The sequence below is a fragment of the Bubalus kerabau genome, chromosome 13, assembly GCF_029407905.1.
Source record: "Bubalus kerabau isolate K-KA32 ecotype Philippines breed swamp buffalo chromosome 13, PCC_UOA_SB_1v2, whole genome shotgun sequence".
NCBI classification, from domain to species: domain Eukaryota; kingdom Metazoa; phylum Chordata; class Mammalia; order Artiodactyla; family Bovidae; genus Bubalus; species Bubalus kerabau.
In genome coordinates, this window is record NC_073636.1 from 82,542,175 (window position 1) to 82,554,500 (window position 12,326).

Below are 12,326 nucleotides of genomic sequence, written 5' to 3' on the forward strand. Positions count from 1 at the left end.
CGTTTTTATTTATTTTGTATAAATAGCTTCAATAACCATTAGGCTTTAGCATCTGTTTTAAAAAATATTTATTCACTTTTGGCTGTGCAGGGTCTTCGTCTCTGCTCAGGTTTTCCTCTGGTTGTGGGGGGCGGGGGCTTCTCCCTAGTTGGGGTGTGAGGGCTTCTCATGGCAGTGGTTTTGTCTTGTTGCAGAACATGGAGTCTAGAGTGTAGGCTTCGGTACTTGTGGCCCGCAGGCTTAGTAGCTCCGTGGCATGTGGGATCTTCCCTGACCAGAGATCAAACCCACGCCTTCCATTTTGGCAGGAGGATTCTTTACCACGGAGTCAGCAGTCTTTTTTTAAAGATATAGATCCACTACTCCAAACAATTTTTAGTAAGGTATTTCCCAAACCTTGTCAATCATTCTTTTTCTGTCTCCTCTCTCATTTTCCTCTCTTTCTGTATATTTATGCATCTTTTGTCTATAATTTTCCAGTCATCATTTGTAATACCACGTCTGCTGCTGCTACTGCTAAGTCGCTTCAGTCCTGTCTGACTCTGTGTGACCCCATAGACGGCAGCCCAACAGGCTCCCCCGTCCCTGGGATTCTCCAGGTAAGAACACTGGAGTGGGTTGCCATTTCCTTCTTCAATGCATGAAAGTGAAAAGTGAAAGTGAAGTCTCTCAGTCGTGTCCGACTCTTAGTGACCCCATGGACTGCAGCCTACCAGGCTCCTCCATCCATGGGATTTTCCAGGCAAGAGTACTGGAGTGGGGTGCCATTGCCTTCTCTGAATACCATGTCTAGCATTGTTTTTGTGAAATTCAGAAAAACACAAGGAAATTTAGTTTTCAAACCAGAGTATTTGTGTTACTGATTTTTATGATGTTACATAATGATTTAAAAATACAAGTACATGTATATCTGTAAATTTGTTCAGACGTTGCTTTATCTTGCACTTTTATATTTGGTGATATTATTAATTTAGATTTTTTTATTAAAAACATTTAGATCAGCCTAATATTAAATTTCACGTTTTACTCTTTTCAATGAACAAGACTAACAAACAGATAACGTGAAAGTGCCATTGCTTACTGAACTTCAGGTGTAAGTCCAAACTCCGACGAGACGCTGGAATTGGAGGTCTATTTCAGAGATTATTTGCTCCAATAAGCTTTTTCTGGAGATGCCATATGTAAATTTCTCTTCACCACAGATTCAAAACATTCAGTGCTCCAAGAAATAAACAGACTGATTAAAAAAAAAAAGTATGTTCTCTTATTTGTTAAATAAGATTAACAAATGAATTTACAGTTATCCTCTCAGAAAAATAATAAGAATATCTTTGCATCACCACATGTAATCTTACCCTTTGTAGAATGTAGCTGCTGCTGCTGCTAAGTCGCTTCAGTCGTGTCCAACTCTGTGCAACCCCATAGACAGCAGCCCACCAGGCTCCCCCATCCCTGGGATTCTCCAGGCAAGAACACTGGAGTGGGTTGCCATTTCTTTCTCCAATGCAGGAAAGTGAAAAGTGAAAGTGAAGTCGTTCAGTCGTGTCCGACTCTTAGCGACCCCATGGAATGTAGAGTCATTTTCAAATAAATACAATAAAACCATCATCCTGTAGCCACAGTTTTCTTGTATTTTAAAGTAGTAGTTGACAAACACTATACTTATATTTATATGTGTCTTTACTGTTGAAGAAGTGTAGACATCTTATCCAATAACCTTTTGTTTAAGGTGGAGTTAAGTTATTGCAACTCAGAGCCCTCATCCCATTCTGAAACTTATCACTGTAGTAAGATCTACCTGTAGAAAACTTCCTTTGATGATTCTTGTGTTGACTTTATTAATGTATTGTATAGTACATCTTTCTGAATATAGTAAGTCCCCTGCATATGAATGAGTTCCAGTCTGAGAGTGCGTTCATAACTCCAGTTTGTTCATTAAGTCCCACAAAGTTAGCCTAGACACCCAACTAACACCATGGGCTGCGTGGCACCGTACTGTCATAGGTGCACAACACTGTCACACAGTGATGCATGAAAGACAAACACAGAATAAAGAAAACATTTTTAATCTCACAATGCAGTTAATCTCACAATGCAGTTAATCTTACAATGCAGTGCTTGGAAAGTACAGCGGTACCAGCTACACCATTGCGGCTTTTACGCTTGCTTCTGGACACCCTGGGCTTGAAACGAAGCTATGGTCCTACTATAGTCTGTGCAGGGCTATCGAATAACACACACAGAAGCACAGCTACTTGTCGAGCGTGCATGCCCGTGACAGTGTACACCACACATGTGAACTAACTTACCTTGGACATGTAAATACATATCTGCAACTTGAAGGCTTGTGCGTAGGGGACTTACTGTACTATGTGTTATGATTTGTGATAACAGAATTTAGTTGTCAGATATAGTGAGCTATTTTATAGCTGTATTCACCTGAATTCAGTGGTGGGAGGCCATGCTTGTGCATAAGAAAACTCAATGTTGTATGGGTATTGACTCCCCTAGATGAATCTATTAATTGGCATTTTAATTGGAATTGCACTGAACAGGATTTTTCAGTGAACTTAAAGCATGTATCATAGAATTCATTTGGAAAAATGAAAAAAATGATTCAAAACAATTGGAGAAAGATCAAAACAAGAATGAAGCATTTCCCTTACCTAGTATCAATAGTTATTATGAGGTGTAGTAATTAAATTATTGTTGATTCAGTCACTCAGTCGTGTCCAACTCATTGTTACCCCATGGTCTGCAGCATGCCAGGCTTCTCTGTCTTTCACTACCTCTTGGAGTTTGCTCAAACTCATGTCCATAGAGTCAGTGATGCCATCCAATCATCTCATCCTTTGTCGTCTCCTTCTCCTCCTGCATTCAATCTTTCCCAGCATCAGAGTCTTTTCCAATGAGTCAGTTCTTCACATCAGGTGGCCAAAGTATTGGAGTTTCAGCTTCAGCATCAGTCCTTCCAATGCATATTTATGGTTAATTTCCTTTAGGATGGATTGGTTGGATCTCCTTGCAGTCCAAGGGACTCTCAAGAGTCTTCTCCAACACTACAGTTCAAAAGCATCAATTCTTCAGCACTCAGCTTTCTTTATAGTCCAACTCTCATATCCATACATGAACTACTGGAAAAACCATAGCCTTGACTAGATGGATCTTTGTCAGAAAAGTGATGTCTCTGCTTTCTAACAAACTTTCCAAAATAGTTCTTTTGTCTGAGTCCTATCTTAGGTACTGTAAGGAATAGAAAGAGATGTATGAAGATTAGAGAGAATGTTTAGAGCAGGAAATATTTAGAGGCAGTGCATAGTTGAGCTACCTGTTAACCTTTTCCTATATCCTTGGCTTTAGTTCCCAGAAGTATAAGAAGAGCCTAAACTTGTCAGTGGTGCGGGTTGGTCTTGATACCAATGAGGTTTGCTATGACTTGGGAGGAGTACGTGAAAGACCGTCTATTTCCCTCATTAGTTATGATTCTTGGTTTTGAATCAGAAGACGTGCCTTGGGCAGATCCCGAGGCTTGTCTTCCCTTTCTCCCTCTCTGTAGGAGATGAACCTATTTTGCATCCTAGATGTTTCTCCCCTGGGAGGGAGCCCTGCCCCCAGAAGTACCCCAGGAACTGCAGCACCCAGCAGTGCCCTTCTGCAGCTCTGTGGGGTCTAGCCTTTGAACTGGGCTGGCAGTTCTGATGATGGTGGTGATATGTTGAGCAGAATGCAATCCAGCTTGTTCCTGCAGAGTTTTATTGGCTTTGCAAGTTTTAAAACTCATAAAAGATGTTTTGTCAGTAAGAGAAACCAGCCTACGATGGAACAGATAATTATGTAATAAGGCATCGTTTTCCATGGTCTAATAACCATAACCTGTTTTAACTGTTACAGATTATAATGTCCATAAAGCCATGGTCATTTATTATCTGTTTTTCACATCTTCTCCTTTCAGTGAAGATGTTAGAAAAGGTCAGACTGCTGTCAGAACCCAGTGATGAAGAGCAGGCTGGCGCTTTGGAAAATGGCAGTCCTCGCAGCGTTCAGGGCTATAAACTCTTTAAATTGAATTGTAAAAGTTTATCACTAATAAAGAAACTCTTTTAGGTGATTTTAATGTTATTTGGTCGTTTGAAATATTTCACAGATGGAAACAGATGGTAAGGTCATGAAATGGGTGAGTATTCAGCATTATAAAAGGCAAAACGCCTTTTCTCCACGTTAGAGATGGAGCTGTGCAGTTGGGATAACGCTCTAGGGCATTACCCACTTTCTACCAGGAGCAGGTGCTTCACTTGGCACTTGTAGAAAGAGAAGGGTTGAGAACCGCCAGATCGCCTGTTAGTAAAATAAACATATATTTCTTATTCTCTCCTTCAAATGACCTTGAACACTTTCTTTCTTATGGTGGGTAAGTTACACTTCACCTGAGATAAGAATAGGAATTCATGATTAGCAAAAGGTAATGGTCATAAGGAGCTTTCCTGGTGGCTCAAGGGTAAAGAATCCACCTACCAATGCAGGAGATCATGTTTGATCCCTGAGATGAGAAGATCCCTTGGAGAAGGAAATGGCAACCCACTCTAGTATTCCTGCCTGGGTAATCCCATGGACAGAGGAGCCTGGCGGGCTACAGTCCATGGGGTTACAAAAGAGTCAGTCACGACTTAGTGACTAAACACCAACAACAATGTTCATCAGAGGATCAGTTCTAAGAAGACATATATTTAGACTGCAATTCTTTGAAGGCAGATTCTTGGTCTTTCAGAGTCATTCATTCATTCACGCATCCAGCAAACAATCAGTGAATACTTGCTGTGTGCCGGGCATTTCTCTAGACACTTAGAATACTTAGAAATCTTTCTTTATGGAATTTACACAGGAGTAGGATAAGCCAGGCAAAAACAATAAAACAGATAAGCAAATCAGTGTGTTAAGTAGAATAATATATTTGAAAGTGAAAAGTGCAATAGGAAAAAAGCAAAGTAAAGCAGGTTAAATGTAACTGGAAGAGAGCTGAGGTAAGGAGTGAGGTCCCCTCAAAATAATCCCTATTATTTAGTATGTATTTTGTGGATCTCCATTTCACAGTTTTAAACAATGATAGATTCTTGATAAATACGCAGCATTATCACTTCCTTTCAGCACTCATGAAAATGCTCCATGTCAATGACTATTTCTCTAGAATGTAGAGAAATGGACATGGCAGTGAAGGAGGTCCTCCTGGAAAAGGAGGTATTAGAGCAATGACTTGCAGATGATGCACAATAGACCGACTGACCTAGATAAAGAGAATTCCAGGGAGAACAATTCCAGGAAGGAAATGCAAAGCCATGGACATGGGCACATGCCTGGCATGGTTGAGGGGGAATAAGGAGGCCAGGGGTTTCCCAAGTGGTGCTAGTCGTAAAGATTCTGCTGCCAGTACAGGAGACATAAGAGACATCGGTTTGATTCCTGGGTTGGGAAGATCCCTTGGAGGAGGGCATGACAACCCACTCCAGTACTCTTGCCTTGAGAATCACATGGACAGAGGAGCCTAGCGGACAACAGTCCATAGGGTTGCAAAGAGTTGGACACGACTGAAGGGATTTAGCATGCACGCGTGCAAGGAGGCCAGGATGGTTGTAGAGGCAAGAGCAAGCAGAAGAGAAGGAGAGGGGACAGAGAGCAAATGGGTAGGTGGTCCTAGGTCACTGAGGACACAGAAGGCCATCGCCATGGCCTTGGTAACTGTGTGAGATAATGGATGTTAACTAACCTGGTGCTAATCACGCTCCAGTGTGTGCAGCTGCCAAGTCATTGCGTGTGCACCTGAAACAACGCACTGCTACGTGCCAATCACATCTCAATAAAGCTGGAAATTCAAAACTGGGAAAGGAGGACGTCGAGGCTGTATGTTGTCACCCTGCTTATTTAACTTATACGCAATGCACATCATGCAGAATGCCAACCTGGAAGAAGCACAAGCTGGAATCAGATTGCCGGGAGGAATATCAATAACCTCAGATATGCAGATGACACCACCCTTATGGCAGGAAGCGAAGAGAAACAAGAGCCTGAAAGAGGACAGTGAAAAAGTTGGCTTAAATCTCAACATTCAAAAAGCTAAGATCATGGCATCCAGTCCCATCACTTCATGGCAAATAGATGGGGAAACAATGGAAACAGTGAGAGACTTTATTTTCTTGGGCTCCAAAATCACTGCAGATGGTGACTGAAGCCATGAAATTAAAAGACACTTGCTCCTCTAAGTGACCAACCTAGACAGCATATTAAAAAGCAGAGACATTACTTTGCCAACAAAGGTCTGTCTAGTCAAGGCTATGGTTTTTCCAGTGGTTATGTGTGGATGGGAGAGTTGGACCATAAAGAAGGCTGAGCACGAAAGAATTGATGCTTTTGAACTGTGGTATTGGAGAAGACTCTTGAGAGTCCCTTGGACTGCAAGGAGATCAAACAAGTTAATCCTAAGGGAAATCAATCCTGAGTATTTATGGAAGGAATGATGCTGAAGCTGAAGCTCTAATACTTTGACCACCTGAAGCAAAGAACTGACCCTTAGAAAAGACCCTGTTGCTGGGAAAGATTGAAGGCAGGAGGAGAAGGGGATGACAGAGGATGAGGTGCTTGGATGGCATCACTGACTCAATGGACATGAGTTTGAGCAAACTCTGGGAGATGGTGAAGGACAGGGAGGCCTGGTATGCTGAAGTCCATCAGGTCACAAAGAGTTGGACATGACGAGTGACTGAACAACAAAAACTTGGAAAAAAAAAAAAAAGGAATCCTCTTGAAGCTTAAAATACATTGTTAGTAGATAAAGGCTGAAGCAGAAAGACCAACTAGGGAGCTCTCACAACAATCCTGGGGAAATGAGGGTGCTTGGGTCAAGGTGGACATTGGAGATGGTGAGAGGTGGGCAGACTTTAGGTATGTTTGAACACAGAGCTGACAGGGTTCTTGCAGATTATGTGTGGACTGTGAAAGAAACAAGTCGGGGATGGCTGCAAGGTTTTGGCTTGAGCAATGGAAAGATGAAGCGACCATCTCCCGAGGTGAGGAAGCCTGCAGGAGGGAGTGGTTTCATTTCCACTTTGGACAAGTTGAGTTTGAGATGTCTTTAGTCACTTGAGTGGAGGTGCCGAGTAGGCAGCTGGGTATTTGGCAGAGTCTAAAATTTGAGAGAGAGTGCTGGACTCACATGGAAATTTGGAAGTTATTGATATATATGGCATTTAAATCTAAATACCGTATGATATGTGGTATTTAAAGCTATGAGACTGGATGAGATCACTAACGATGGGAGTGTAGATTAAGAAGTCTCGGAACAGACTCTGTGACTAGCTGGAGAAAAGCTGAGTTGGTAACAAAAGAAATGAGCCGTGATGGCAGTTAGTGCACTCCTGCACAAAGTGACTGAGATCAAGAGCCACATGTGCCACTCAGGAAGGCAGCAAGATGGAGCTGTGTGTAACCTGAAGCCGTGTCGCTGGGTGCAGGACGGAGGCGGGGCCGGATGAAGGAGGTCACAGTGGGACGAGAGATGCCACACTGGGACGGGTGTGTTGTCAGCCCCTTAGGCGTCCAGCAGGGGCATTTTAGCTGCTTAGTCTGCGCCGGGCACGAACCGCTTCTGTGGGGAGTTTAGTGTGTCTCTCCCCCAGCATCAGTTCCTTTTCTCTGACCCCCCACGATTTCCCTGCAGGCATTGCTTCTCCCGGGATGTGCAGTCCTACTGGGAGAGTAAACCTGGAAGCCAGGTCCACCTTGGTGCTTCCAAGACACCAAGTGTGTGACCTAAGCTTGGCCAGCTGAACTCTGTATACCAAGGTTCTGGCTTTCAGCCAGCAGAGATGAAATATTTACTGCCCATGGGCCAATGGAATACAATTCAGGTCACAAATACAAACTACCTATACAATTAAAAAATTTCCAATAGTGACTTAAAAAACAGGCCAAAGAAATCATTTTTAAAAACTTATTTATTTTTTAATAGCAGGATAATTGCTTTACAGAATTTTGCTGTTTCCTGTCAGACCTTACCATGACTCAGCCATAGGTGGACACGTGTCCCCTCCCTCTTGAACCCCCCTCCCATCTCCCACCCCATTCTGCCCTCTAGGTTGATACAGGGCCCCTGTTGCTTGAGTTCCCTAAGCCACGCAGCAAATTCCCATTGGCTATCTATTTTACATATGGTGATGTAATTCATCTTAATTATATATTTTATTTGACTCACTGTGTCCCAAATAGCATCATTTCAACATGTAATTTTTATAAAAATTATTCTGGCACAAACTCTTTGAGTTCTGGGGTGTATGATATGCTTACAGAGCCTGTGTGCTCATCCCTTCAGAAATGACCGACTCTTTGTGACCCCCTGGACTGTAGCCCACCAGGCTCCTCTGTCCATGGCATTTCTCAGGCAAAAATACTGGAGCGGGTTGCCATTTCCTGCTCCAGGGGATCTTCCTGACCCAGGAATTGAGCCTATGTCTCGGTCTCCTGCACTGGCAGGTGGATTCTTTACACTGGGGCCACCTGGGAGGCTCTTGGCACAGTGAGAGCACAGCTCTTTTCAGACAAGCCTCATTTCAGTGTGCGGTCACCGTGTGTGGCAGTCCTGTTGTATTGAAGAGAGCAGACCTGAATTCATTCATTTCCTCGGCAGCCCCTGATCAAATGGTACCTTCCACAGGGGTCATAACAGCAGGTTCTGCTTCCTGATCCTTCAGCACTTCCTCAGCTGTTGCAAAGTCCTCTCCAAGGTGTCCAACTCCTGAGAGGACTGAGTCAGTGTGCGTCCAACAGCTTCTAATACAGTCCCTTTTGCTTAGGTAGCTAGAGTGATCTCTGATGACTTGCATTCAAAGGATTGTCGCTGCTATGTTCCTTTTCCAACAGAAAAAAAGAGGATTTGGGCTAGATCAAGACCTTTTCACAGTTCTACTCTTAAGGGCGGAGTCAAAAAGGAGACTACACCTTTGAAAGGAGTAACGCAGGTCTGCATGTGGTGAGTGGACAAAAATCTCCAACATAGAGCTTTGAGGGAAAAGAAGGAAGTGCATAGAATATCTGTACATCTTTTCAAAATCACACATGTATATATATTTGTGGGCATGTATATACAACTTCTGGGGTCCTTCCCCGGTGGTTCAGATGGTAAAGAATCTGCCTGCAATGCAGGAGACCCAGGTTCGATCCATGGATCAGGAAGATCCCCTGGAGACGTAAATGGCAGCCCACTCCAGTATTCTTGCCTGGAGAATTCCATGGACAGAGGAGCCTGGCGGCTACAGTCCATGGGGTCACAAAGAGTTGGACATGACTGAGTGACTAACACTTTCACTTTCACATACACCTTCCAACTGGAGAGAAACCAACTTGCTGAACCGTGGCGACCTTTAGAGGACACAGGCAGGCGATGGGCAACCAGCGTGCTATGGGTTCAATTGTGTACCTTCCCCAGATTCACATAGTGGCGCCCTAACCGTCCCCTACCCGCATCTGAGAATGCAGCTGTGTTTGGAGATGGTGGGGGGGGAATGGTGTCTTTGCAGAGGCAATTAAATTAAAATGAGGTCATTTAAGGGGCCCCTAATCCAGTATGACTGATGTCCTTGTAGGAAGAGGAATGTTCAAAGAATCATGCAGAGAGAAGGCCGGGTGACGGCAGGAAGCAGACTGCCTGTAAACAGGACGGAGGCCGGGAACAGAGCCTCTGCTCACACCCCTCAGAAGAGACCGAGCTGCATCTCAGACTTCCGGTTCCTCTAGAGCCACGAGAAAACAAATAACCGAGGCTGAAGCCTCCTAGTCCGTGATGCTTTGTCAAGGCAGCAGCAGCAAAATACAGGGGGTCATTGACCAGAGAGGCAGACTCCTACCCATCATTTGATAATTGTTTACGATGTTGTGTTGGCTTCTGCCGTACACCTCATGCCATGAGGATACAGATGTCAGCTCCCTCGGCCTCCCGCCCTGCCCCACCCTCCCAGGTGGTCACGGAGCGCCAGCTGAGCCCCCTGTGCCACGCAGCAGCGCCCCACTGGCTGTCTCTTTCCCGCGCGGCAGCGTGTATCTGCCGGTGCTGCTGTCTCAGTTGGCCCACCCTCTCCTTCCCCACAGGTCAGGTCTCTACTCCTCTGTCCGCATCTCTGCTCCCACCCTGCAGATAGGGTCATCAGCACCATTTTTCTACATTCCATATATATGTGCTAACATATGATATTTGTTTTTCTGACTTATTTCACTCTGTATAACATGCTCTAGGTTCATCCACTTCATTAGGACTGACTCAAATGCATTTGTTTTTCTGGCTAAGTAATATTCCATTGTATAAATGTATCACAGCTTCTTTATCCATTCATCTGCTGGTGGACATCTAGGTCGCTTCTATGTCCTGGCTGTCGTAAACAGTGCTTCGATGATCACTGGGGTAGGGGTAGGGTTAAGGTCTTTTTCAGTTATGGTTTTCTCAGGGTATATGCCCGCTATTGTTACCTGTCATTTGAAAGGTTTCTCTTCTAAAATTTTTAATTATGTTACGTGTGGTGTATGTGTGTGTTTAGTTGCTCGGTTGTGTCCTGCTCTTTGCAACCCTTTGGACTGTAGCCTGCCAGGCTCCTCTGTCCATGGGATTGTTCCAGCAAGAATACTGGAGTGGGTTGCCATTTCCTGTTCCCGGGGATCTTCCCTATCCAGGGCTTGAACCTGTGTCTCCTGCGTCTCCTGTACTGCAGGCGAATTCTTTACTTGCTTGAGTCTTCAGGGAAACCCCTTTATTATGTATCCTTCTGTTTAAACATCAAAAAGTGGAAAGGCTAACAATGAGGTCTCAGAGTCCCCCCTTATCTTCCGGTATCCCTCTTCTTTCTTTCAGCACTTTCCTCCTCTGAAATCTTGCACCATGTGAAGGGATCTGATCGGGATGAGAGCTACCCTGAGAGCTCCAGAGCTTAGGAAGGGAGAGCAAACTCATGGCCTAGCTCTTCCCTGTTTGATCTGAATGTTGACTTCCTGGCCTTCTTGTTTAATTGTGGGAAGACTCTGGTGTTTATTAGACAACTACAGGGTCATCTTTGCTTTATTCCTGTCTCTATCCTTATGTCCTTTCCATTATTACACTTTTATGAAGTTCCTCATCTGGAATGATAGATGTACAGGTCGTCTGTTACAAACAAGAGAAAGTGCACTGTATGGTCATTAGCAGAAAAATAATTCATCCAAAGAAAACAAGGATCTAACCGATTCCAGGAGAAAGCTGTAGAATCAGGTTTTGAAAAGGACCAGAAGTAGGGAGGGCTTACAGGGTGAGGGGAGCCGTGGTCAGAACTGGTGTGCTGTTCCTTAACTAATTGTGCCTGACTCTTTGCAACCCCTTTAGGATGTCACCAGTGATGAAAACCAGCTCTTTTTTTTAATGAATCATTTCCTTTAAGATTCCATGCTCAAAGGAAAAAGTTTCTAATAAGCTTAAGTTGGGTCATAGGCCCATCCTTACTCAGGGAGGGCAGAATATTGCTCTTTTTCTCATATTCTCTCCAGCAGAGAAGGTGCTCACTGCAAAGCAGACTCAGTGTGCTTTTGCCAGAGGGAATCCTAAGTAGCAAAAGCAGCATGAGATTTCTCTTGGATGATAATTGATTTGTTTATTCCACACTGTAAAAGTTATTTGACCACTGGCGGTATTCTCTAGGAAGATCTTTCAGATAGTATCATCTCCGGGGGGCAGATGGATAGCTCTCTTATATGGCATCCATGATGGTAAATGACTAATAGGTGCCTAGAGTCAAAATGCAAAATAAATTTAGTTCCATTTTGCCTGGATAGCTTTCCTTTCACTTGTATGGGTCCCTTCTCTTGGTTTTGCTTTTTACTGAAAAATTGGTTTTCTTTTTCATTGCAGTCCTTGCTGCATTGGCCAAATCTTACTTTATTCCTCAAGTAATTTAAAAACCTATCTAACACCCTCATCAGTGGAAAAAAAGGTAGGCTTAGAATCTTTTCCTTTCATTGATGCATTTACAGACCCAGTTAGTATAAGACAGATTTTAGAAACACTGTTCTTAAAGTTTAAAATTAAGTTGTTCAAAGGTACACATAGCTATTTCATTATCTCTGAGGGTAAAGTACATTGATGTAGGCCGTGGTTATAAAATTGCTATTTCATTTTTAGCTAATGAAAATAGAAATTCAAAGTATTGAAATTTGGATCTATATTTTAATCATGTTTCTCAAAAGTGACTTGGGTTGAGATTTGATAATTCTGTAGAGAGAATCTGAGCTCCTGGAGTCCTGCAGACCTATGTATTCCGTGTAAAATC

At 43.5% G+C, this 12,326-nt stretch overlaps 1 long non-coding RNA gene across 2 annotated transcripts in view; it reads left to right on the top strand.

Moving 5' to 3' along the window:
* Positions 1-12,326, top strand: part of LOC129626132 (uncharacterized) — a 67,446-nt gene that overhangs the window by 26,555 nt on the left and 28,565 nt on the right. Inside the window, exons 3-4 of one of the 2 annotated variants that reach the window (XR_008701781.1) lie at positions 481-599; positions 8,905-9,013. This is a non-coding gene — a long non-coding RNA (uncharacterized LOC129626132). Of the gene's footprint in view, positions 1-480; positions 600-3,952; positions 4,105-8,904; positions 9,014-12,326 lie in introns of those variants that run through there. The other variant, XR_008701780.1, reaches the window with a different exon arrangement.